The sequence below is a fragment of the Pongo pygmaeus genome, chromosome 11 (genome assembly GCF_028885625.2).
Source record: "Pongo pygmaeus isolate AG05252 chromosome 11, NHGRI_mPonPyg2-v2.0_pri, whole genome shotgun sequence".
Lineage (NCBI taxonomy): Eukaryota > Metazoa > Chordata > Mammalia > Primates > Hominidae > Pongo > Pongo pygmaeus.
In genome coordinates this window covers 139408086-139431738 of record NC_072384.2, presented here as the reverse complement: position 1 = coordinate 139431738, position 23653 = coordinate 139408086, and the positions used below count along the sequence as shown (strand labels likewise).

Below are 23653 nucleotides of genomic sequence, written 5' to 3'. Positions count from 1 at the left end.
CTCCTTGATGCACAGTGCTTTGCCTCCTGAACTGTTTCTGTGTTCTCCTGCCCCAGACTCACCCCTGGAGCAATGATAGCTTGGGTCCCTGAGCACCGACCCTCACTTTCCTTAGCATGACTCTGCCCTTGGAAGCAGCTCTACGGAGCCTCCTGCTCAGCTCCCCCAGTCTCCAGGGCCCTTCCCTGGCACTGGGTATGTGGCCAGGATGCTTCTGGACCTAGGTGTGGGCAGGTTTAGCGGTGTGAACAATAGAAACCAAGCCCAGAGAGGCAGAGCATTTAGATCGGGAGTCTGCATCAGATAGGACAGCTGGCCCACACACTTATATATTTACCTGGAAGTTCCTACTTGTTTGGGGACAAGTGTATTGATGATGAAGGGCAGCTCTGCACAGACCCAGAAGCCAAGGGCATGTTCACATCCTCCCAAGTGAGGAGGGAGGAGGGACCACTACCCACCACCCTGGAGCTCATGCTTGTCCTTGACTCCTTTTTCTCTTCATCCTAACATTCCTTATCTTTTTGGGTTGTGAAAATATTTCATGCTAAGTAAATTCTCCTTTGACATTTTCTCCTTTTTTCAGTGGAGTTTGTGCTTACCCCTCCTTTTTCTCTGTAGGGAAGGGACTCCCAGAGCCCTGAACTTCAGGGAGGACACACCAACACTAAGGCACACACACACACAACCTCTCATCCTCCTGAAGACACGTGGCACATTAATCACACTCCACAGCTCACATTGTCCAGAGCTTACATCACGAAGCAGCGTCCTGTGAAGAGGCTGGGTCTGAAGAGCACATGAGGCAGAGAATGTGCATTGTCAAGTTGATTTATACTTAGAAGAGTCAGCAACAGATTGTTGGCACCATGAATCATGGCTTAAAGATCTTTGCATCGCAGGAAGAAGGGCTCCTTCGGCATCTGAGGGTTTCAACTCTTTGGCTCCTTCAGTGAGGTCTTTCATGTGGGAAAGTGATCATGAAAAATGCCACCTTTCTTTGGAAGGGGCTCCTCTGAGATTCTAAAATATTTGAATTCACCTTAAAAGGGAAAGATGGGCATTCTGGCCTTGATTTGTCTGCAGACCTCACCACCTTGACAGATGTGTACAGAGTTGTGATCTTGGGTGAGTAACTCAGCATTTCATGACCTCATTTGTTTTTTTATAAATTGGGATGAAAAATGGAACACATCCAGTGAGCTGGCCCTAATGACTAAGACAAAGAGTGCACAAGAGTGAAGTCTGATGTCGGCGTTAGAGATCGTTCTCATGCTCATTCTCGCAGACACTGCCTTGAGTTTTACAGGCTGTGCTTTTCATGTCCCTGTCCCCTCTCCCCAGGAGAGCCCAGGGAGAGCCCTGTGACTAACACAGAGCTTCACTTCCTGTAATTCCTCTCCCACAAGGAGCACTTCTGTCTTCTGATTTAGGACGATGTTCCTATGGAGGCAGAATAATGGCCCCCAGGATGCCCACATTCTAATCCCCAGAGCCTGTAAATATGTGACTCTCCATAACAAAAGGGACTTTCCAGATGTGATTAAGAGGTTTTTTTTTTGTTTTTTGTGTTTTTTTTTACTTTTTTCATGAAAAAATCATTTGAACTTTTATTTTAGATTCAGGGGATACACGTGCAGGTTTGTTATATGGGTATATTGCTTGATGCTGAGGTTTGGGGTACTAAAGATCCCATCACCCAGGTACTGAGCATAGTACCCAACAGTTTTTCAACCCCTGTTCTCCTTCCTCTCTCCCTCCCTCCTCTAGTAGCCCCTAGTTTCTATTGTTGCCATCTTTATGTCCATGAGCCCAAATGTTTAACTCCCACTTATAAGCGAGAATATGTGGTATTTGGTCTTCTGTTCCAATTTCACTGACACAGACCCTCCTGTCTTCCAATTATTCACTTAGGATGATGGCTGCCAGCTACATCCATGTTGCTGTCAAGGACATGATCTCATTCTTTTTTATGGCTGTATAGTATTCCATAGTGTATAGGTACCACATTTTCTTTATCCAATCCACCGTGACGCACATCTAGGTTGACTTCATATCTTTGCTATTGTGAATAGTGCTGCAATGAACATATGTGTGCATGCATCTTTTTGGTAGAATAGTTTATTTTCCTTCAGGTATATACCCAGTAATAGGATTGCTGGGTCAAATGATGGTTATGTTTCAAGTTCTTTGAGAAATCTCCAAACTGCTTTCCACAGTGGCTGAACTAATTCACATTCTCACCTACAGTGTATAAGCATTCCCTTTTCTCTACAGCTTCACCTGCATCTGTTATTTTTTGACTTTTTAACAATAACCATTCTGACAAGTGTGAGATGGTATCTCATTGTGGTTTTGATTTGCATTTCTCTGATGATTAGTGATGTTGAGCATTTTTTCGTATGTCTGTTGGCTGCTAGTATGTCCTCTTTTGAGAAGTGTCTGCTCGTATCTTTTGCTCAATTTTTAATGGGGTTATTTTTTGCTTGTCCAATTATTTACGTTCCTACTAGATTGGGGATATTAGACCTTTGTAAAAGGTATAGTTTGAGAGTATTTTCTCCTATTCTGTAAGCTGTTCTGTTTACTCTGTTGATAGTTTCGTTTGCTATGCAGACACTCCTTAGTTTGAACAGGTCCCATTTGTCAATTTGTGTTGCAATTGCTTTTAAGGACTTAGTCATAATATTAGTCATAAATTCTTTCCCAAGGATGATGTTCAGAATCGTGTTTCCTAGGTTTTCTTCTAGGATTCATATAGTTTGGGGTCTTATAATTAAATCTTTAATCCTTGTGTTAATTTGTGTGTATGGCGAAAGGTAGAAGTCCACTTTCATTCATCTGCATATGGCTAGTCAGTAATCCCAGCACCATTTATTGAATAGGGAGTCCTTTCCCTATCGCTTATTTTTTTTAAACTTTGTCAAAGATCAGATGGTTGTAGAAGTGTGGCTTTACTTGTGCGTTCTCTCTTCCGTTCCATTGGTCCAAGTGTCTGTTTTTGCACCAGTACAATGCTGTTTTGGTTATTATAGCCTTATAGCATAGTTTGAAGTTGGGTAATGTGATGCCTCCAGCTTTGCTCTTTTTGCTTAGAATTGCTTTGGCTATTCAGGCTCTTTTTTGGTTCTGTATGAATTTTAGAATATTTTTTTCTAATTCTGTGAAAAATGCTTTTGGTAGTTTGATAGGAGTAATATGGGTAATATGGCCATTTTAATGGTATTGATTCTTCCAATCCATGAGCATAGAAAGTTTTTCCATTTGTTTGTGCTCTCTATGATTTCTTTCAGCAGTGTTTTTTAGTTCTCCTTGTAGAAATGTTTCACCTTCTTGGTCAGATGTATTCCTAGGTATTTGTGTGTGTGTGACATTGTAAATGGGATTGCCTTCTTGAACTGGCTCTCAGCTTGAACATTATTGGTGTATAGAAATGCTACTAATTTTCGAACATTGATTTTGTATCCTGGAACTTTATTGAAGTAGTTTGTCAGTTCCAGAAGCCTTTTGGTGGAGTCATGAGAGTTTTCTAGGTATAGAGTCACATCGTTGGTGAAGAGATATAGCTTGACTTCATTTCCTGTTTGGATGACTTTTATTTCCTTCTCTTGCCTGATTGCTCTGGCTGGGACTTCCAGTTTAAGAGTCCTGAGACAGGGAATTTGTCTTGAGTTATCTGGATGGGCCTAATGTCATCATAAGGATCCTTATAATTCAGAGGCAGGAGGATCAGGGTCAGAGAGACTGGAAATAGGACAGAAGCAGAGGTTGAGTGTCACGATGTGATCACATCATGGAAGACAGATAGACAACCTCCAGAAGCTGAAAGAGGCAAGGCAATGGGTTTGCCTCCAGAAGAACACATTCCTGCAGACACCCCCTTAGCTCCATAAGACTCATTTCAGACTTCCTCTTCCAGAACCAGAAGATCATAGATTTGTGTTGTTTTAAGCTGCCAAGCTCGAGATGATTTGTGACAGTAGTGCTAGGAAACTGACACTGCTCCCTCTGGACCCATCGCCCAGGGTGAGTCCAAAGTGATGGTGTCACAGGTTCAGGGTTCGCAGCCCCATTAGTGCTCTTGCTTTCCGGCTGAATTCTGGTCTGTGGAGCCCTGGTGCTTCCAGGCAATTGGATTTGCTTAATTGCTTAGTTTTCCTTCTAAGACTCACCCTAACAAGGGCCCCATGTGAGGCCTCTGACCAAATGTGACAACAGTTTTGACGAAAGTGCAAGGAAGCCTCATTAAGATCAATAACTCTTCTTTCATCATCAAAATCCACCCCAAAAAGATGCAACAAGGCTGGCACATGGTGCCCTGGAGCTGTGTTGTGCCACAGCCCCACTGGGCCCGGGGGCAGAGGACCCAGCTTCTTGTCCTTCACTGCTGTTGACATATTTATTACAGATCCGTTTCCCAGTAGACCAGCCCCCAGGCACATTAGTGTAATAATGTAGGAAACCATTAGTAGGATCTTTTAGGACCTGGGGTAGAGGAAGCTGTGACATGCTTGCCACAGAGGAATCTAACTGGCTTATTGTTCATTTAAAAAATCACTTTGAATTGTTCTAGCTTTGGCATTCAGAGCTGTTATCCGATGTGTATAATTAAGAAGCACGAAGTAACAAACTTTGCTAACTTCAAGAGAAGCTGGCAATTCAATTAGAATAATAATGGAAACCAACTGGGTGTAAAAAACTGCCTCACTCAGGGCCTCAGTTCCAGAGAGACTGGTCTTGCCCAGATCTGAAGGGTCTCTGTGACTGACAGTGAATTTCACACCGTGCAGGCCTCCAGGAAGAGGAAAGTGCATGTGGTCAATGTGTTCTTTATCATGGTGTAGAGGCTGCATGCTACCTGTAAAGCTGTAAAGGTATCAGGCAGCCTGGCAGATGCGGGCTGGAGTAGGAATCTTGCAGGAACAGAGCAGGATGCAGAGGCTGGCTTTGGAGTGATCCTAGGCTGTTTCCACCCTGGCGAGTTGAAATGTCCATGGTGATGAGACCTGTCCGAGAGGACAGTGGGGAGCCTGCCTCAATATTTTAGGCCTTTTCAGTCACTGGTCAAATCAGAGCTGTCTCCTTCCAGGAACACTGAACACAGCAAAATCTGGTGTAACAGAAACTAACATTGATTGACTGAGTGTCCTCTGTGCCAGTCACCGTGTGAGCCCTGGAATGCTCCTTGGTCAGAACGCGGTACACAGTTAAGTGCCCAATAAATGGGAACTGCTGTTTTTATTAAGGTCATTGGGATTACTGCTGATAATCAGATGTGAGGTAATCTTGTCTCCACAGCAAGATTGGCTGTTCCATGAAGGGGACGCCCTCACACGCACATGCACACATGTGCTACACATACGTATTTTCACACCCCAAGAAGAGGCCAACACGCTCACCACACATGGATGCTCATTAAACTCTCTTCAACTTGAAATGGAGTCAAATGTACATTCTTTTTTAGAAGTCTGCAGTGTGGAACCGAGTGTTTATGTAGCGTTGAATGACAGAGGTCCTGCCAACGTCCACTTGCCATAGTGAACATGTCTGTGTTTCATGGGCTTTGTTACCAAGGAGCTCGCCGATCCTTCCCACTGAACCTAAAGTGAAATCACAGCCCTGGGTCTAATGAGATCACTCTTTCCATTTTGGGCAAATAAAGATGTTTTTTTAAAAAGTTCTCTTCAAAGTCTGCTTTGAAGAGCGAGCGAGAGAGGTGGGTAGCAGATGAGGATGGAACCAGAGCTCCTGTCACTTCCTGCCTTCCTTTTTAAAGCTCTTGATGAGCCTGCTTTTTGTGGAAGCCTTGGTTACTAACATGATGTTTTGGTTGGTAGGAATACTGGATTCCTGGAAGTAAGAGTATTGGGACTCCAAGACGGGCATCCTGCCTAGTATCTCTTCATGCCATCCCTTCCCCAAACCACACTCAGCAGCATGACATATTTTTTATATATATAATCAGCAGAGTTTCTGTTCTCTGCTGCTTCCTGGGGGTCACAGTTTCTCCTGGCAAGGCATGTTACCCAGAGTTCTCATGCCTTGACTTGCTGCAGTGTAAGGACAGGGTGCCCAGTGTCACAGCATTTCCCAAGCTCTGTAGGAAGCACCCTGACCCCAAGCAGATCTGACCAGAGGGACCAAGGTGGGCTCACTGTGAATCAAGGGCAGCTGGCACATGGGTACACTTTGGTAATGTCTGTTCCATGAAATTCTAGTTAAAATGAACAGGACCATGTCACAGCATGAATTGTAGTCAGTATAATTAATCCCAAATTAGCCATTTAAATACCTACCTTCTATAACCCAATTCAGTTTACTGTTGAAGCCTAGATTGGCTACATATATAATGGAAGTAAGTCAGTTAACTATGATATAAACCAGTAAATTTTTTTCTAGGTTCAGTTATATTTGGAATACAAAAGTTACAGAGACCCAGATTTTAAATGTAAATTTTTTTTTTCTTAACCTGGAAGATGATCAAGGCAAGGGGTAGAGAAGAAAAAAAAAGGGCACCAAATGCCAGCCTGAGGGTGAACTCTTCAGAATAGACTAGAAAAGAAATGGAAATAATTTAGGAACAAAAATATCCTAGCAAATAATGTTTATCTTCAGTGAGAAGACAAGTTGATCTTTGAAACAAGAATAAGATGATATGAAAAGGGAACAGAAAATACAACTAAGCCCTTGGACAATTTCTTTTTTTTTGAAACAACATGTGATTGCTAAAAAAAAGTTTTCAACAGAATATTTGGGAGATAAAAATCAAGAAAATCTCTGAGAAAATAGAACAATACATCAAAGAAACAAACAAATAAGCAAACGAAAGAGACAGGATTAAACCCAGAGGTCCTAGATTCGCTCCCCCTGAATGGGAGGGTTTGTTCCATGCAGCCTCTGCTTGAGTTGGTATCCACACTCCAAGCCCCTGGAGCTGTTCTCTGACAAATCACTGCTTCAACAATGCAATTTGTCAGTTAAGTCCCAAATGGGATCAAATCACCCTTCTCACTGTGCTTGGCTTACGTCACCCATGAGTTTTACCCGAAGTCTGAATCTTGTTCTTTAAATTCAAAAAAAAAAAAAAAAAAAAACGGTCCACTCTTGGGTAATACTTTTGTTCACCCCATTGCATGTTTATATTTCCAGCTTTATCACAGCTTCCTGTCATCAGGTTCTCAGCCAGCCCTGGTGTCCGCAGCATGTGGGAGCTCTCTCATCCACCTGGTGCCCAGGGCATGCGGGAGCTCTCTGGTTAGCCTTCTTGGCTGGAAGCCTATGTCTATCTGGAGATGATGGTGGTTCAGAAGGGCTGAGCAGAGATCCGCCAGGAGGAAAGCACTCCCACTCCAGCACTGTGTCAATGACCCTTAGCATTGTCAGAGATGGAGAGCCTGGGCTCCGGAACAGCCCAGGCGTGTGAGGGCTGCCCATGGCTGGCTCCACACAGCCCTGGGAACACAGTGAGCACTCAGTCATCATTCACTCTGCTGTCATAAGTCTTCTCCAACCGCTAAATGCCCTAGCGGGAGAGGCTGAGAGATTCCCACAGGGTGGAGGACTTGCCACCAGAGCCCCATAGAGGAGGAAACGGCGCTGGCTTGGCCTGCAGCTGGCTGAAAACTCTTACCAAAGACATGCTGTAATCTCCAAGACATTGGAGCTCCATGGGTCGGAGCAACGGAAGAAGCCGAGGCCACCCTCCACCGGCTCGTTCACCCAACGAAGCTTCAGTGCATGCTCTGATACCTCCCATCCTCACAGCAACCTTTAAGGGAGGGCTGATATCCTCTCCAGTTCACAGATGAGGAAAACGAGGCAGCAGAGTGGCTGCATAGGTCACCCAAGGACCACGTAGAGAGGAAGAGGCAGAGCCAGGATTTGAACCAGGAAGTCTACCCAGAAAGGTACCAGCTGCTCAGTCTACAGAGTGGACAAGGCTTCCTGCTCTGGCTGTGGGTGAGTTGTGGAAAGTAGAGGTTCAGACCCCCATCAGCTTCAGCCCCTCCTCCTGCTCAGTGGAACCCAGAAAATACAGAAGGCTCTGGAAACACAGTTTAGAATCACTGGGCAAGTTAGAAAGAGAGGTGAGAGCCTGGGAGCCAGCCAATGGGTTCCTGAACATCAGAGAGGTCCCAGGAAGGAAAGCAGGGCTGGGTGAAGCTGCTAAGGGCTTTGATGGTAGAGTTGTGACAGAAGGGTTTCATTCATCAAAAAAGAGCCAAAAAGTCACTGTAGGGAAACTGTGAAGGAGGATGCATGCCCTGACCTCAGCGAGTGTTCTGCCCGGTGGGAGACAAAAGACAGAGCACCACTGTGGAGGCCTCCAGGGCCCTAGAGATACAGACAAGGGATGCAGAGAGCTCCCTGTGTCCAAAGCACTCAGGGAAGACTCCGTGGAAGGTGGTCATGCCTGGCTCCCAGGTGGGCAGGGTGTGGGCAGGGGGAGGCACTGCAAAGTCCTTGGGAACAGGGGCAGGCTGTAGTTTCCCAGGGCGGGGCAGGCGCATGACGGAAGGAGCAGGGGAGTTGTCCTAGGAATGAGGAGGAGAGTGATCTCCCTCTATAGAAAGGGAGCTGGAAGGAGGAGACCAGCAGGAGGAAGGGGTCAGAATAAAGGGAGAGGAAGGCCTGGCCAAGGCTTTGGAGGTTGACGGCTTAAAGATTTCAAGGGAAAATTGCTTTTGGCAATGGTGGAGGGAGGATTTAGGGCAGGTGATGCTGCAAATAGGGGCATCGGCCTGGAAGGTGCCACGATAGCCTGGGAAGATAGAGAGCATCAGGGTCTGGATGGGAGCAGGAGGCAGGGACAGGAGAGGAAATGGTGAGTGGGGAAGGGGAAAGCAGCGGGAAGGCTGGCTCCAAACCTGGCCCCTGCCCAGCCACCAGCACAAACGGCCTGTGAGCTCCAGGTTTCTCATCTTTACAATGTGGATATGACAGTCACCATGTGACCATGCAGCGGTGTCTTGAGGGCTTCGTGGGAAGGTGACAGTAATGGGTCCAGCACAGCTGGCTCCTTGCAACGCAAGAAACGGCCTGATGTTTCCTGTCCTCAGAGGGACCTGGTGACAAACTGGCTGCGAGGCTGAAAGAGGAAGGAGTCAGAGAGGGATGCGTGACGTAAGCCAGGTTTGCTGGAACCAAGGTGGGCCATGGACACCCAGGTGGGGTCAGCCCCACCCGTATCACTCATGGACAGGATGCGAGTGGGCAAGGTGGCTTCCTGCTGCCCTTGGAGGAGTGAGATCGGCGGGGCAGACACAGACTTGCACTGCCTGGGCCCCCTGATCTCCAGACACCGCCAGACTCTCCCCACTTACCCCACTTACCCTTTCTAAAATGGAAAGAACCTGAAGAACTGGGAAACCTCATCCAAAGCCCACCACTGCCACTCCAGATAACTGTCTCCTTCTGGAGGTTTCTTATTCAGAGTTTCACACGCAAACAAATCAACAAAGGAGCTATGAACCAGAATCCTCCATCCAGGGCTGTCCCTGGCCTCAGGAAAGGGGATTTCTCATGCAGGAGATGTATAAGATGTATCTGTCAGATCAGAGAAATTACAATCACTGTCAGAGCTGTGGGATTTTCTGTCTTCCTTCGCATGGATGTGGCTAAGATCATGTCAGAAGAGAACACTGAGGTCTAAAAGGCCAAAGGGCAGAAACGAGAAGTAGAAGAAATACATTCATTGGCTTGTTTGGCAATACGGAGTCACAAATCGCACTGTTTGAATTTAAAATGTTTTAAAAATTGTATTGTCAAGACCATTTAAGAATTTGGAGTAATCCTCATAATCGCTTAATATTAACCCACTATATGTCCATCTGTTTCCCTTTCTCTTTGACCCTGGATGTTCTAATGTAATCAGCATTTTCTGAGTTGAAAACTGAAGCTGAGGATGACGAGAAGAAAGAAGCTATATTAAAAAATAAATGTAGACCAGGATAACACCGATTAAATTTTGTCATGAAGGAGAAAAAGTGAACACCAGGTCCAACTCTGAACTTGAGGTTGGAGAGCGGAGACTTAATTGAGAGCAGAAATAGAAACACATTTGCTCGCTGGGCTTTGACCTTCTGCCAGCAGCACATCGATGGTTTCCTCAGTGTCTGTGCGTCATGCTTATGATGTCTCCTGCTTTCTCTCCACCCCGTATTCAGAAATAATTGAGAAGATTCAACAGATGTGGTTCTATCTCTGTTTCTCTTTGTTATTCAAATGAGGGAGGAAAGCAAAATTTTAAGGAGCTGGTTTTAATTAGCAAATAAAATAACAACATCTTATACTTGCAGACCACTAGATCTGAAATTGATTTGCAAATAGGAATTTGTTAATCCTTCCAACGTTTCCTAATATAGGGTTGTGGAAAACGTTATTCTGCTTTTAGGAGAAGTGGGCTCTGCGAGAAGCAGTGGCCATAGATTGAAAGACCCTTCAAGAGGCGACTGCTTAAATTCCTTGTAAACATCACTTGAAATGAAAACCAGAACGAGGCTGCTTCTCCGTGAATCACTAGCACCCAGATGTGGCAAAGTTAACTGGAGAACTTCCTTGCTCTGACTTCCAGATGGCTTGAAAGAAAACAATGTCTTTATCACTGGAGTGTTTCAAATCAGTTGTGGATAGGTCAAAACTTCCTGCTGCATGGGGGTGGTGTCAGAATGAACTGGGCTATTGTTTCTGCACATGGATCTTCAGGATTGTTCTGAGATGGGACTGGAATGAGCTAAACCATGAGCATGAAATTCCAGAGATGAGAAGGCAGTCCTAGAGGAGCTTACTAAGAACTGACCTTTGGTTCCAGAGGTGGAATTGAAGCAGGCTCCTGCCCTTCTGAACAACTGGGCCCTCCACGCATTGAATGGTGGCCCCCACAAAAGACACATCCACGTCTTAATGCCCAGAACCTATGAATTATCGTATTTGGAAAAAGAGTCTTTGCAGATGTAATTAAGTAAAAGATCTCAAGATGAGACCATCCTGGATTATTCAGAGAGGCCCTAAATCCAATGTCAAGTGTCCTTGCAAAGGACAGAAGAGGAGAGAACCAGAGAGAAGAGAAGGCCGTATGAAAATGAGGTGGAGATATGCACTCCAGCAAGACCAGGAACACCTGCAGCCACCAGAAGAAGGAAGAGGCAAGGACGGATTCCCCGCCAGGGCCTTCAGAGGACGCGTAACCCCGTCAACACCTGGATTCTTGATTTCCAGCCTCCAGAACTGTGAGAGAATAAACTTCTTTTGTTGGAAGCCACCAAGTTTGTGGCACTTAGTCATGGCAGCTAGGAAACTTAATATAGGCCCTGCCTGACACAGAGAACACAGAAGACCAAGACAAAGAAAGCCTTGTGTCACCTTCTAGTCTCTAAAGACCCACTGGGGGAGAAGGAGGAGCGGGAAGACAGAAGAGGTAGGGTGGCAGCCTGTTGCCATCACGAGTGGTGGCCAGGGCTTTCTAACAGAAGCAAGGTTGGGAGGACTTTTCTGACCACCTGCCCTGGTGACCTGGATGGAAAGGACCAGCACATCCACCATCAGTGGGGCTCAGTCCAGATGTCTCCTCAGCTGTCCCAGAGAGCAGACGGCAGGTATGCCAGACTTAGGGTCCCAAAAGTTGGGGTCTGGTGTCCTAGTCAGAGTAACTGGGCCTTCTGGATTGGTCCCAGACACAAATGACACACAGATCCTTTAACGACACACAGCTAAAGGTCAGTCACACTCTTGCATTTCAAACTTAGGTGCCTGAGCCTGAATTCAAGCTCCTTGCATTAAAATCAAGATGAATTGGCCATTTTTATCTTTAAGACCCTCAGGCTTCAACTAATGTAGCAGAGTATGGCAACTAAAAAAAGCTTGTCTCATAACACATGATTTATTTGGGAGGAGGCACCCAGGTCCCAAAAGGTGGTTTTCCCAGGACTCCCGGAAGTACTTTTGGGATTTTTAAATTAGGAATAATCTTAGAAATAGGGAAGAAGGACTCATGTCTGATCTGATCACCATGCAGGCACCAAGCCCTGTCACAGGAAGACAGTCACAAATTGGGTAAGCTCTTTGAACACTGGGAACCTCATCTGTTCAGAGTAGAACCTACCTGTTCTGAACTGACGTTATTCCTGGAGGCTGATTTGATTTCATAGCCCTTTTTTTTTTTTGATGCAGAATCTTGCTCTGTCACCCAGGCTGGGGTGCAGTGGTGGGATCTCAGCTCACTGCAACCTGCACCTCCCAGGTTTTAGTGATTCTCCTGCTCAGCCTCCTGAGTAGCTGGGATTGCAGGTGTGCATCACCATGTTTGGCTAATTTTTATATTTTTGGCAGAGATGGGGTTTCACCATGTTGGCCAGGTTGGTCTTGAACTCCTGGCCTCAAGTGATCCACCCACCCACCTTGGGCTCCCAAAGTGTTGGGACTACAGGCCTTAGCCACCATGCCCAACCCTGATTTCATAGCTTTAAAAGTACACAGTGTTCACTAAAAGGTGTTTCTGAATTAGGTAGAGTTTGTGATAGGGGCTCGAAGGATATGGCAAGGAATACAGCAGTTTAAAAGGCACATGCAGTCTATTTAAAATAAGGATATGATCAGATCAATTAATGCTTTAAAAATACAACTGAAATACTCAAATTAAAAACTCAGTGGAGAGTACAGAAGAAAGAATGGATGAACTTGAGAGAACAACAGAAATTAACCAATTCGGACAATAGAGAGAAAATAGACTAAAAAAAGAAACAGAGCCTCGGGGACTTGTGGGACTATAACAAAAGATCTAATTCTCATGTCCTCTAAGTCTTAGAAGGAGAGAATAAAGAGGAAGATCCTGAAAAAGTATTCAAATAAATAATGGCTGAAAATTTCCCAAGTTTGGCAAAAGACATCAACTTACAGATTTGAGATGCTGAGCAAATCCTAAACAGGATGGACTCAAAGAATCTCAGGCCAAAACACAGCATAATCAAATTCCAGGAAACCAAACACAAAGTAAAATCTTGAAATTGGTGACAGCAAAACAATACCTTCCCCCAGGGGGAGAAGCAATTTGAATGACAGCAGGTATCTCAACAGAAACTATGGGAGCCAGAAGGAAGTGGCACAACATTTTCCAAGTGCTGAAATAAAAGCTGTCAACCTTGAATTTCATATCTGGCAAAAGTATCCTTTAGGAAAGAAAGAAAAATAAAGATGTGCTCAAATAAAGGAAAATTAAGAGAACGTGTTGCCAGCAAGCCTACCCTAAAAGAAAGCCTCAGGGAAGTTTGCTAAACAGAAAGAAAATAGAAGACTCTTGGCACATCAGGAAGGAAAGACAGTGGAAAGAATAAAATACGGGACATGCTGCTTTGCAGCCATGAGTCACCAAGCAGGAGTAAAGTCAGTGTGAAACTGGTTTGCTGGAGAGACTGCCCTGAGATAGAGAGATGTGATCAGGAGAATTCCAGTGTGGCTCTCTTGAGTCCCAACTTCTAGGATTCAAGCTGTACAATCCCCTTTGCCTGAGAGTGGGCAGGACCTGTCAAAGGCAAATCATCCTGGGTGGGTACCAGATAATCAGATGAGCCCCATAAAGATGGACCAGGGGTTAGAGACATTCTCCTACTGATGCTGAAGAAGCAGCCACCTCACAAGATTCACAACTGCCACAGTGAAGGGCGGCCTCTAGGAGTTGAGGGCCGCAGTTATAGAACTGCAAGGAACTAAATTCTGCTAAGAACTTGAATGAGCTTAGAAGAGGACTTCAAACTCCAGATGAGCATGCAGCCAGCCAAGAGGACCCAGACTCCTGATGCGTGGTAACTGTGGGATAACAAATACATGTTGCAGTAAGTCACAGATACACACACACACACACACACACACACACAGGCATTAAAAATAAAGATATTATCCAAGTCAATTGATTATTATACTAAGTATAGGTCATCATTTTGCATCAATAAAATAACACCTTCAGTGATGTCAACTCAATGGAAACATTTCATCCACCAGTTCTTGCACAGGGAATCAAAATTTGCAATTTATATTTATTTATTTTTAAATGGCAAAAAAGGTCAGTTATACGAACATGATTAGTAATATCCCCAAATTACTCAGATATCCACCAGCATATAAACTGTGCTATACCCACAAAGAGAGCACTGTGCAGCCACAAAAAAGAGCGCTCCACCCCTACCTGGGACAAATCCCACAAACACCATGTTTAGCTAATGAAGCCAGACACAAAAGTCTATATGGGACACAATTCAATTTACATGAAGTACAAACAAAAATCTATGGCAACACTAATCTATGTTATTACAAGTTAGAATTGTGATTGGTTTTGGAAGGAGTCCCTGTGGGACTGACTTATCTGGTGCCGCTAATTCTGGTGCCTGGCTTCCTGGATGTGTTTAGTTTGTACACATTTATATGTAGACTCTTGTTTATGTATATCACATGTTACTAAAAGATTTCAAATGACACAGGAACAGCTTCCACTATGAAAATGAGCAGTTTGCATTTGCTGTGAGGCATGGTCTTGTTGCTCTGCCTGAGCTGGAGGCTCTCCCTGTAAGAAGCAGGCCATGACACTAAGGACACATTCCACACAGATGCCCCCCCATCTGCATTTGTGACCCAGGCCGTGACATGATGACGGAAAAGGTCACATCATCCCCATCCTGCCATGAGCCGTGGCCCATGGCAAGCTATTGGGGCTGACACCGTAGATAAACCATCTTTTCTCTATTTACAACCACCAACCACAGAATGCACATTCCTCCCTTGCTCTCCGGAGTAGTGACTGGAGCTTAGTACCTTCGGTGTCAGGTAGGACCCCCAGGATGTAGGAAAGAAGGAGACTGTGGAAGAAAGACTCAGCTAAGTTGTTCCAAGCGATCAAGAGGAAGTCAGGGTGAGGCATCCCAGTCACTCTCCTTTGCCCTGAGCCCGGTCCCTGCGCTGCCTCTGCCTGTTGTGAGAACTTGGGGTGCCACTCAGTCCACTCCAGTCAGTGGCTGGAGTTTGGAGGGTGGGAGGAAGAGAGGAGCCAGGGAATGACCACCCACACCACTCCCAACAGTATCTCCGTGTGCAACAAACCCCCCCCCCAACCCCAAATTCATTGGTGTCAGTGAACTCTGGAGCATTCATTTAGATGTAAAATCTCAGGGGAATGGCCCAAACTCTCTGGCTGATTGGCAGCCTCGCTGACCTCTGCTCATTCACTTGACTTCTGAGTGGCGGTCAACTCTATACCTTGGCCAAGAGATTCCTGTGGGCACCCACCCCAGTGGGCATCACCCCTCACCTTACACAGCAGGCGCTTGCTCCTCCATCAGTAATCTCAGTGCACTGGACTTAGAGTGATTTTGTGGAATTTTTATTGGTGCATGGCAGTGGGATGGAGGTGTTGTACATGTCACCAAAGTGATAACTCCAGAATGGCCGTCGTGTAGAAACCTGTAAAAACTGGCATCTCAACAACATGGCAAAACCCCGTCTCCACTAAAAATACAAAAAAAAAAAAAAAATTAGCCAGGCATGGTGGTGCATGCCTGTAATCCCAGCTACTAGGGAGGCTGAGGCAGGAGAATTGCTTGAACCCTGGAGATGGAGGTTGCAGTGAGCCGAGATCAAGCCACTGCACTCCAGCCTAGGAGACAGAGCAAAACTCCATCTACAAAAAAAAAGAAGGAAAGAAAAAGAAAGGAATAAAGAAAAGAAAATTGGCGTTTCAGGGGTGGTCTTTCTGTCATGGTGGTGCCCGTGCGCCCAGCTTCAGAACGGCTGCAGCCCTGGGCAGGTTAAGATGTCAGATGCGGTTGATCCCAAGAGCCACCCCATCCTGACACTCTGCTGACAGGGCACTTCAGGAATGCCCATGGGTCACAGATCTCTGGGTGTGTATGTTGGGGGGTGTCTGTTCAAAGAGTCAACACTGAGCTCCGAGGGATGCAGGATCTCACATCTACAGGGGCGGGCTTAGACATGGCCATGTCCCCCGGAGCACCTGCCACTCCAGGACAGGTAGCAGGTGCCCCTAGACAAATGGAGAACCTGAGGTGGACTGTGTTCCATGGAGAGGACTCCCTTTTACAAAAGGTCCGCAACCAAATTTTCAAATAGCAGTTTCTTCTAGTTCCTTCAGCTTTTCTTAGATACGATTCTGTTTATAACAATCACCACCACAAAATGGTCATCAGCTGCTCAGAGTCACAGCTACTACAGAGAGTGCCCTAGACACCCACCTGCATTTTGGAAGGTAAATTGGACAAGAGCGAAAGACAGAAGACCTTTCTTGCAGACGTGGCTTATTTGACTTGGGGATGAAAATGCACCAATACAAGGCCTGGTTGTCTTTTTTAATCACCTAGAATAACGTATTTGTCTTTGAAAACCGAAATTAAATCTTTACTTGTTTGCCATCCTTCTTCATTCTTTCAGATTTCCGTTTCAAATAGCAAGAATACCATATATTTGAAGCCCTGTTTTTTCTTGTCTGTTTCATATAGCAAGACTACTATATATATGAAGCACCTTTTATTTTATTTTTATAATTGAAACAAAGATAACACAGATCAGACTTTAAGATTTGTGGAAGAATCAACATATTTATTTCTCAAGTTATTGGCTCTGATCCAACGCCTGAAAGATGATTTGGTTTGTCCTAAGTAGGGCATGTTTTCATCAATACTTAAAGCCTTCACCGTAGCACTGATTAATAGAGAATGTTTGAATTGACTAATCATTTCACATTCCTTGAAGTATTTTTAATAGAAAAAGGCAGTACAATTAGTGTGAGGAGACTTTCAAAAACTTTTAGAGGAAGCTGATATCTGATTGTTATGAGAAGAAAAAGCACTGTTCTAAAATTCTTAAAATAATAAAGTTCACTTTAAATTTCAAAACATAGTAGGTAATCTGTTTCTGGTATTTTAATGTCAGGTTTGAAGAGGTAGCAGTTATTTTTGGGAGGAGGAATAAACTATTCTCTCTTCAATCAGCTCAAAATTACTTTCTTTTTAGTTACTGTGCTTGTTTTATCAGCTACTACTCTGCTGGTTTTACCATGTATTTTTTTTATTTTAATTTTTGCCCTAATGTTAATGATGGCAGCTCCAAAGACAGGTGAGAAAACTTCATGAGAAAAAATATGATACATTTCCAAACTCCCAATTGTCCCCAGATGTGACCTGGAAGCCTGTCTGTTCTGTGTAGGGATAAGCTTGATGAAGTCTTAAGAACACTCCCCAAGAAACACTATTTGCTGGAGAGATGCATGCTAGTGAGATGCCCACGTCTCCAGTACAGCTTGGGAGGTGGGGTTTTCATTATTAATTACAAATTGCCTCTGAGACAGCAGAACTTAGGGAAGCAGTTAGTGAATAAAAATGTGGTGAAGCAAAGAATGGAGGAGGGCTTTGACACTGCAGTGAAGAGGATTTGGGGCTAATGAGAGCAAATGATGACGACCATAAGCTTTTACTAGGAAAACGCCCCCGCCTGATTTTTCCTTTCAAAAATGCCTTCCATAAATGGTGGAAATCCTATAAATATCCCCTCCACAAATCGGCTGGAGGAAGACATAGTGGGAAGAGGGGGTTTGTGTAGTTTGTGGTGGAGTGGAATTCCTCGGCCCCAATTCAGAACCATTCCCTGTGGGATCCTTCTGCTTTAAAGTGGTCCGCGGGTGGGGCTCCCAGAGTATCCACGTTCTGAGCCAAGCTGATTATCTCTGCTTTTTATCTACAGACGGAAATAGGAGCAATACACACAAAATTAGCTCCATAAATAAATGCTGAGGTCTAATTGCCCGGTCGGCTCTGGCCCAGGAGGCTGTGGGACGTTCTCTGGTCTCTTTCATCTCTGGTTGTGGCTGGTTGGCCCAGGACGCAGGAAACTCGTGTTTTCTGCCATCAGAGAAGTGCTCTGGTGGCCTCCGTCCATTTTCCCTGGGGGAGAAAAATTTACTTTGTACTAATTGGCCTCCTTCTTGGCAGCACTGGTGCAATCGTCGCAGTCCCCTGAGCTGAGACTGAGTCCTCCGTGGAAAGGAGAGAAGGTGACAGGCGGCTTGGCTCAAGGACACAGAGCTAAGGGATGAGGGCATGTACTTTCTGGAACCTTCGCAGCAAATGGCTGGTCCTAGGACAAAACCTGTCATCAAAGTCCGTTGCTCAGAGCTGCTCCAGGTGGCGTCTCTCTCCCCAGACACCGTTCCCGCACACAGCGGCACAGGATCCCAGGGCAACGTGTGCTGCCTTTCTCTAAAGCACCGTGCAAACTGAAGGTAAAAGGATGCTCCTTCCAGCAGGTATTTCAAATTTCGTAAACAGTCCTTCCTGACTGTGCTGTGCTCATAAAGCAGTCACCCATATGGAAGAAAAGAGGAGGACAACAGAAGTCTTCCACAATTTACCACTCAAAGGTAACTGCGGCAATATTGTGGCAGCGTCACGCTTGTTTAAAAAGAGACTTGCAGTTATTTTTTATATTCAGTAACATAACCTGCTTTTTTTTTTACTTAACATTATCCCATGTACATTTTCTCCTGTTATTAAAAACTCTCAGTTTATACTGACAGTATAATATTTCATCACTTAGCTTTCCCTTATTTATTTGAAGACATCTCTCAGATGATGGACATTGTAGTTACTCTTAGATTTCATTATTATAAATGAGGTGGTGAGGAACACCTTCAGGCATAAATCATTGTCTCCGTTCTTTATTATTCCCTCAAAGTCGATGATTCATCGCGGCATTACTGGGTCAAAGGTAATGGACATTGGATCATTTTTAACACATAAATTTCCAAATTGCTTTCCAAAAGCATTCTAGCACTTTGTAGCCTCACTCTTGCCAAGGATCTAGGAGGCTACCTAGCCCCTCCCCACCTGACTCCCAGCACTGGGCATTAACATTTTTAAAAACTTCTGCTTATGAGAACGCTGCTTTGATCTGCGTTTCTCTGACCATCAGTAATGTTAGGCACATTTCTAATTTACTCATCCCACATTTTACACTATTATTACTGTGGGGAAGTTTTTAATTAGCAATAATCGCACCTCGGATAAACCTCATGGGCTGCAATATTACCACTGTGCAAAGCTGTGCACTATGATTATTTCAAAATTAACTCTTTAATCTTAATATTTGGGGTTGTATACAGTAGATAATGTGTTTTTCTAAATAGCCAACCAATTATATGAACACCACTTACTGTCTAATCCTCCTAGTCGTCCTGGTTTGTGATCCATTTTTTGTCGAATATTCACTTCGTTTCTCTCTTTCCAGGTTATCTCTCCTGCTCTGTGAAGTCTGTCTGTCCTTGGATCAGAACAATGTAAGGATTGTGGATATAATTGCCCTGCACACCGGCATCCGGCCTTACTTACTGATGAGGTGTGTGACCGTCTCACTGTTTACCCTTCATCTTGTATCTGTTGTTTTTGGTGTTTTTTAATCCCGGGTAGCTTTCACATTTTTCTCCTTATCCTTGTATTTTGCAGTTTGTTATGCTCTGTCTTCACAGGAATTGGTTTCTATTTATCCTGTCTAGGACTTGAGGATATTTTAAAATCACACCACATATATCCTTCAATTCTGGAAAAATTTCAGGCATTATCTCTGCAAATATTGACTATTCCAGAGTCTCACCGTTCTCTTTCTAGAACTTCTATGAGGTGCATATTTAAGCACCTCATCTTGTTCTGTCTGTCTCTTAATTTCTCATATGTGTTTCCATTTCTTTATCTCACTGTGCTGCAGGCTGGCGAGTTTTCAGGTTTCTTCCCCCAGTTTTCTGCAGTCATGCATCACTTAATGATGGGAATATGTTCTGAGAAATGCATCGTCAGATGATTTTGTCATTGTGTGAACATCAGAGCGCATACTTACACAGACCTGGATGGTGTGGCCTCCTACACCCCTAGGCTGTGTGGTTTAGCCTCTTGCCCAGGCTACAAACCTAGACAGCATGTGACTGCACTGAATACTGTAGGCAAGTGTAACACAATGGGAAGTATTTGTGTATCTAAACATAGAAAAGGCATAGCAAAAACAGTGTTGGCCAGGCGCAGTGCCTCACGCCTGTAATCCCAACACTTTGGGAGGCCGAGGAGCGTGGATCACGAGGTCAGGAGTTTGAGACCAGCCTGGCCAATATGGTGAAACCCCATCTCTACTAAAAATACAAAAATTAGCCAGGGGTAGTGGGGCGTGCCTGTAGTCCCAGCTACTTGGGAGGCTGAGGATGCAGGAGAATCGCTTGAACTTGGGAGGCAGAGGTTGCAGTGAGCCAAGATCACGCCACTGCACTCCAGCTGGGTGACAGAGCAAGACTCCATCTAAAACAAAACAACAAAACAAAACAAAAAACATAGTGTAAAATATGAAAAAGAAGGCATCTGTTGTCTAGGGCACGTACTGTGAGTGGAGCTGGCAGGACTGGGAGTTGCTCTGGGTGAGTCCGTGAGTGAGGAGTGGTGAATGTGAAGGTCTACACTGCTGAAGTCTTTATAGACACTGCACACTTAGGCTCAACTACATTTATAAAAATATTTTTTTCTTCAATAATAAATTAACCTGAACTTGCTGTAACTTTTTAACTTTATAAACTCTTATTTTTTAACCATTTTGACTCTTGTGTAATAACACTTAGCTTAAAACACAAACACATTTTATAGCTCTACAAAAGTATTTTCTTTGTTTATATTCTTATTCTATAAGCTTCTTTCTGCTTAAAAAATTTTTACTTTAATTTTTCACTTTTTAAACTTTTGTGCTAAAAATCAAGCCACCACACATCAGCCTAGGCTTACACAGGGTCAGGGTCATCCATACCATTGTCTTCCACCTCCACCTCTTGTTCCACTGGAGGGTCTTCAGGGCAATAACACGCATAGAGCTGTCACCTCCTATGATGACAATGTCATCCTCTGGATACCTCCTGCAGGACCCACTGAGGCTGTTTTACAGGTAACTATTTTTCTATTTTTTAACAAATGGAAGGAATATACTCTAAAAAAATGACTCAAAGTATGGTACAGTAACTACATAAACCAGTAACATCATCATTTATTATCATTATAAGTATTACGGGATGCACATAATTCTATGTGCTAGACTTTTAGACAACTGGCATGCAGTAGGTTTGTTTATACCACAAACACGTGAGGAATGTGCGGTGCCACCGACATCACCAGGTGATAGGAGTTTTCAGCTCCATTATCCTCTTCCGGGAGCACAGTCACACATGCGGTCCTCATCCCGTGCATGACTGGGCTTCCCTCTTCAGCGACATCGCGGCAACTCTTGGAGGTTTCTTTTTAGCTCTTATAAACCTAGGATTCCTTCTTAATTATTTTTCATGTTTGCTGATTCTTATTTCATAATTGCCTATTCTTGCTTTACGGATTTTTGTAGTTTGAATGTATGTATCCCCCCAAAATTCTTGTATTGGAGCTTGACTCTCAAGGGGTTGCTATGAAGAGTTGGGGCCCTTGGGAGGTGATAGGCCAAGAGGACTCCAGTCTCATGAACGGAATTAATGTCCTTATAAAATAGACTTCAGAGAACTGCCTCCCGCTTCCACTCTGCTGGCATGTGAGGACACAGCCTTCGGTCCCCTCGCCACGTGAGAGAGAATCCCCTCGCCAAGTGAGAGAGAACACGGCGTTTGTCCTCTCCACAGGGCACAGCAGCAACAAGGCCCCATCTTGGAAGCAGAGGGCAGCCCTCACCAGACACCAAGTTTACTGGCCCTTGATCTTGGACTTCTCAGCCTCCAGAACTGGGAGAAATAAATTCCCATTGTTTATAAATTACCCAGTACATGAAATTTTGTTACAGCCGCAGGAATGGACTCTTTCCCTTCCTTTAGCTCTTTGAATATTTAAAGTATTTTTAGTTTACAGTTTCATTCAGATTATTCTATTAACTTTAGTTCCTGGGGTACAAATATTCCCATTCTGGGGCAATGGACCCTGTGGTCTATTTTAGTTGACACTGGGCTCAGCTGTAGCTACTTCTCATCCGTGAGCGTGGTTGTCAGCCTGCTGTCTCCACACCCTGAGCACAGAAGTGTAACTTTGGGCCTCACACCTGCCCACAGCACAGGCTGAGCTTCTTCTCACTTTACAGCCTTTTAAAGGATTTCTGCTTCCAGGCTATGACCTGTGGCCAAAACACAGATTTTCTGCTCCCTCCCTGCTCATGCCTGGAAACTTCCAAACTCTCCTCTCCTAGATTCAAACAAGAAGAGAAATTCCGGATTCTTTCTTCTCATGGACATTTGAACCCCTCCTACTGTGAGAACTCCAGCCCACCTGCACACCCTCCTTGGAGCACACCACTGGGACTCCTGTTCACTGCTCCAGCTGAGAGCTCCCTCTTGATTTCTGGGAACTGGTTTCCCTTTCTTGCTTTTTTGTCTTGGCTCAATTTTTAAATTTAAAGAACAGGTGCAGTGGCTCACACCTGTAATCCCAGCACTTTGGGAGGCCAAGACAGAAGGATCCTTTGAAGCCAGGAGTTTGAAACAAGCCCGGATAACACAGCAAGACTCCATCTCTACAAAAAAAAATAATTATCTGGGTGTGGTAGCATGCACCTGCGGCCCCAGCTACTCAGCATGCTAAGCTGAGAGAATCACTTTAGCCCAGAATTGGAGTCTGCAGTGAGTTATGATGGCACCACTGCACTCCAGCCTGGGAGACAGAGCAAGACCATCTCAAAATAAATAAATTTAGATCAGCAGTTTTAAGTGTTTGGAGAAGACTGGACAAATCTCATGACTGTTGGATCCTTTGTAATGACTATAAATCTACTTAATTTTTGTGGATTCAAAAGTGTTGTAACATCCAGTTGGGCTAGGCTTCCTCCATCTCTTCCTTCTCTTCACTTTCCACTCTTTCCTTTCTTGTCTTTCTTTTCCTTTCCTTATTTGTTGAAGCCATTTTCACATGACTTCCAAATGCACTTATTTTCCTGAAGTTAGAGAAATCCTATAGGAATTTTAATTTGAATTAAGGAATTTGTAAGTTTGTAATATTTAGTCTTCTTATCTAGAAACATGCTGTAGGAAACTGTGTTTCCTGTCCACTCCTCTTTATCTTCTCTTATCCTTCCTTATTTTGTGAAGTTAAAATCCTGTAGGAATTTTAATTTGAATTAAGGAATTTGTATGTTTGTAATATTTAGTCTTATCTAAAAGCATAGTGTAATAAATTTTGTTTCCTGCTCAGTCTTATGTTATCTCCTCTTTTCCCTCCTTCCATCCCTCCCTTCCTCCTCTTGTCCTTCCAAATGTTCACTAGAATGTGAACTACTTGGCTAATGTTGAAGAATCCTATTGACTTGGATACTCAGGTACAGACATCCCTCAGTATCAAATGGAGACTTATTCCAGGACCCCCAAACAGACCAAAATTTGAGGATGCTCAAGTCCCTGATATAAAATGGCGTAGTATTTACACATAACCTACACACATCCTCCTGTTTGCTTTAAATCACCTCTAGATTATTTATAATTCCTAATACAGTGTAAATGCTGTATAAATAGTTGTTATATTGTATTGATTTTATTTATATTATTTTTAATTTTCATATTACTATATTTAATTGTTTTTCCCAGTATTTTTGATCCTCAGTTGATTGAATCTGCAGATTG

The 23653-nt window shown here is 44.2% G+C and overlaps 1 long non-coding RNA gene and 1 pseudogene across 1 annotated transcript; one reads left to right on the top strand and one right to left on the bottom strand.

Annotated features, from left to right (window-relative positions):
- The first annotated feature begins 738 nt into the window (after positions 1-738).
- LOC134737725 (uncharacterized) lies at positions 739-23229 on the top strand. Its single transcript, XR_010122915.1, has 3 exons — positions 739-1128; positions 17985-18274; positions 19279-23229. It is a non-coding gene; the product is annotated as an uncharacterized LOC134737725 (long non-coding RNA).
- LOC129032340 (U4 spliceosomal RNA) lies at positions 19013-19094 on the bottom strand (annotated as a pseudogene).
- Positions 23230-23653: the final 424 nt, after the last annotated feature.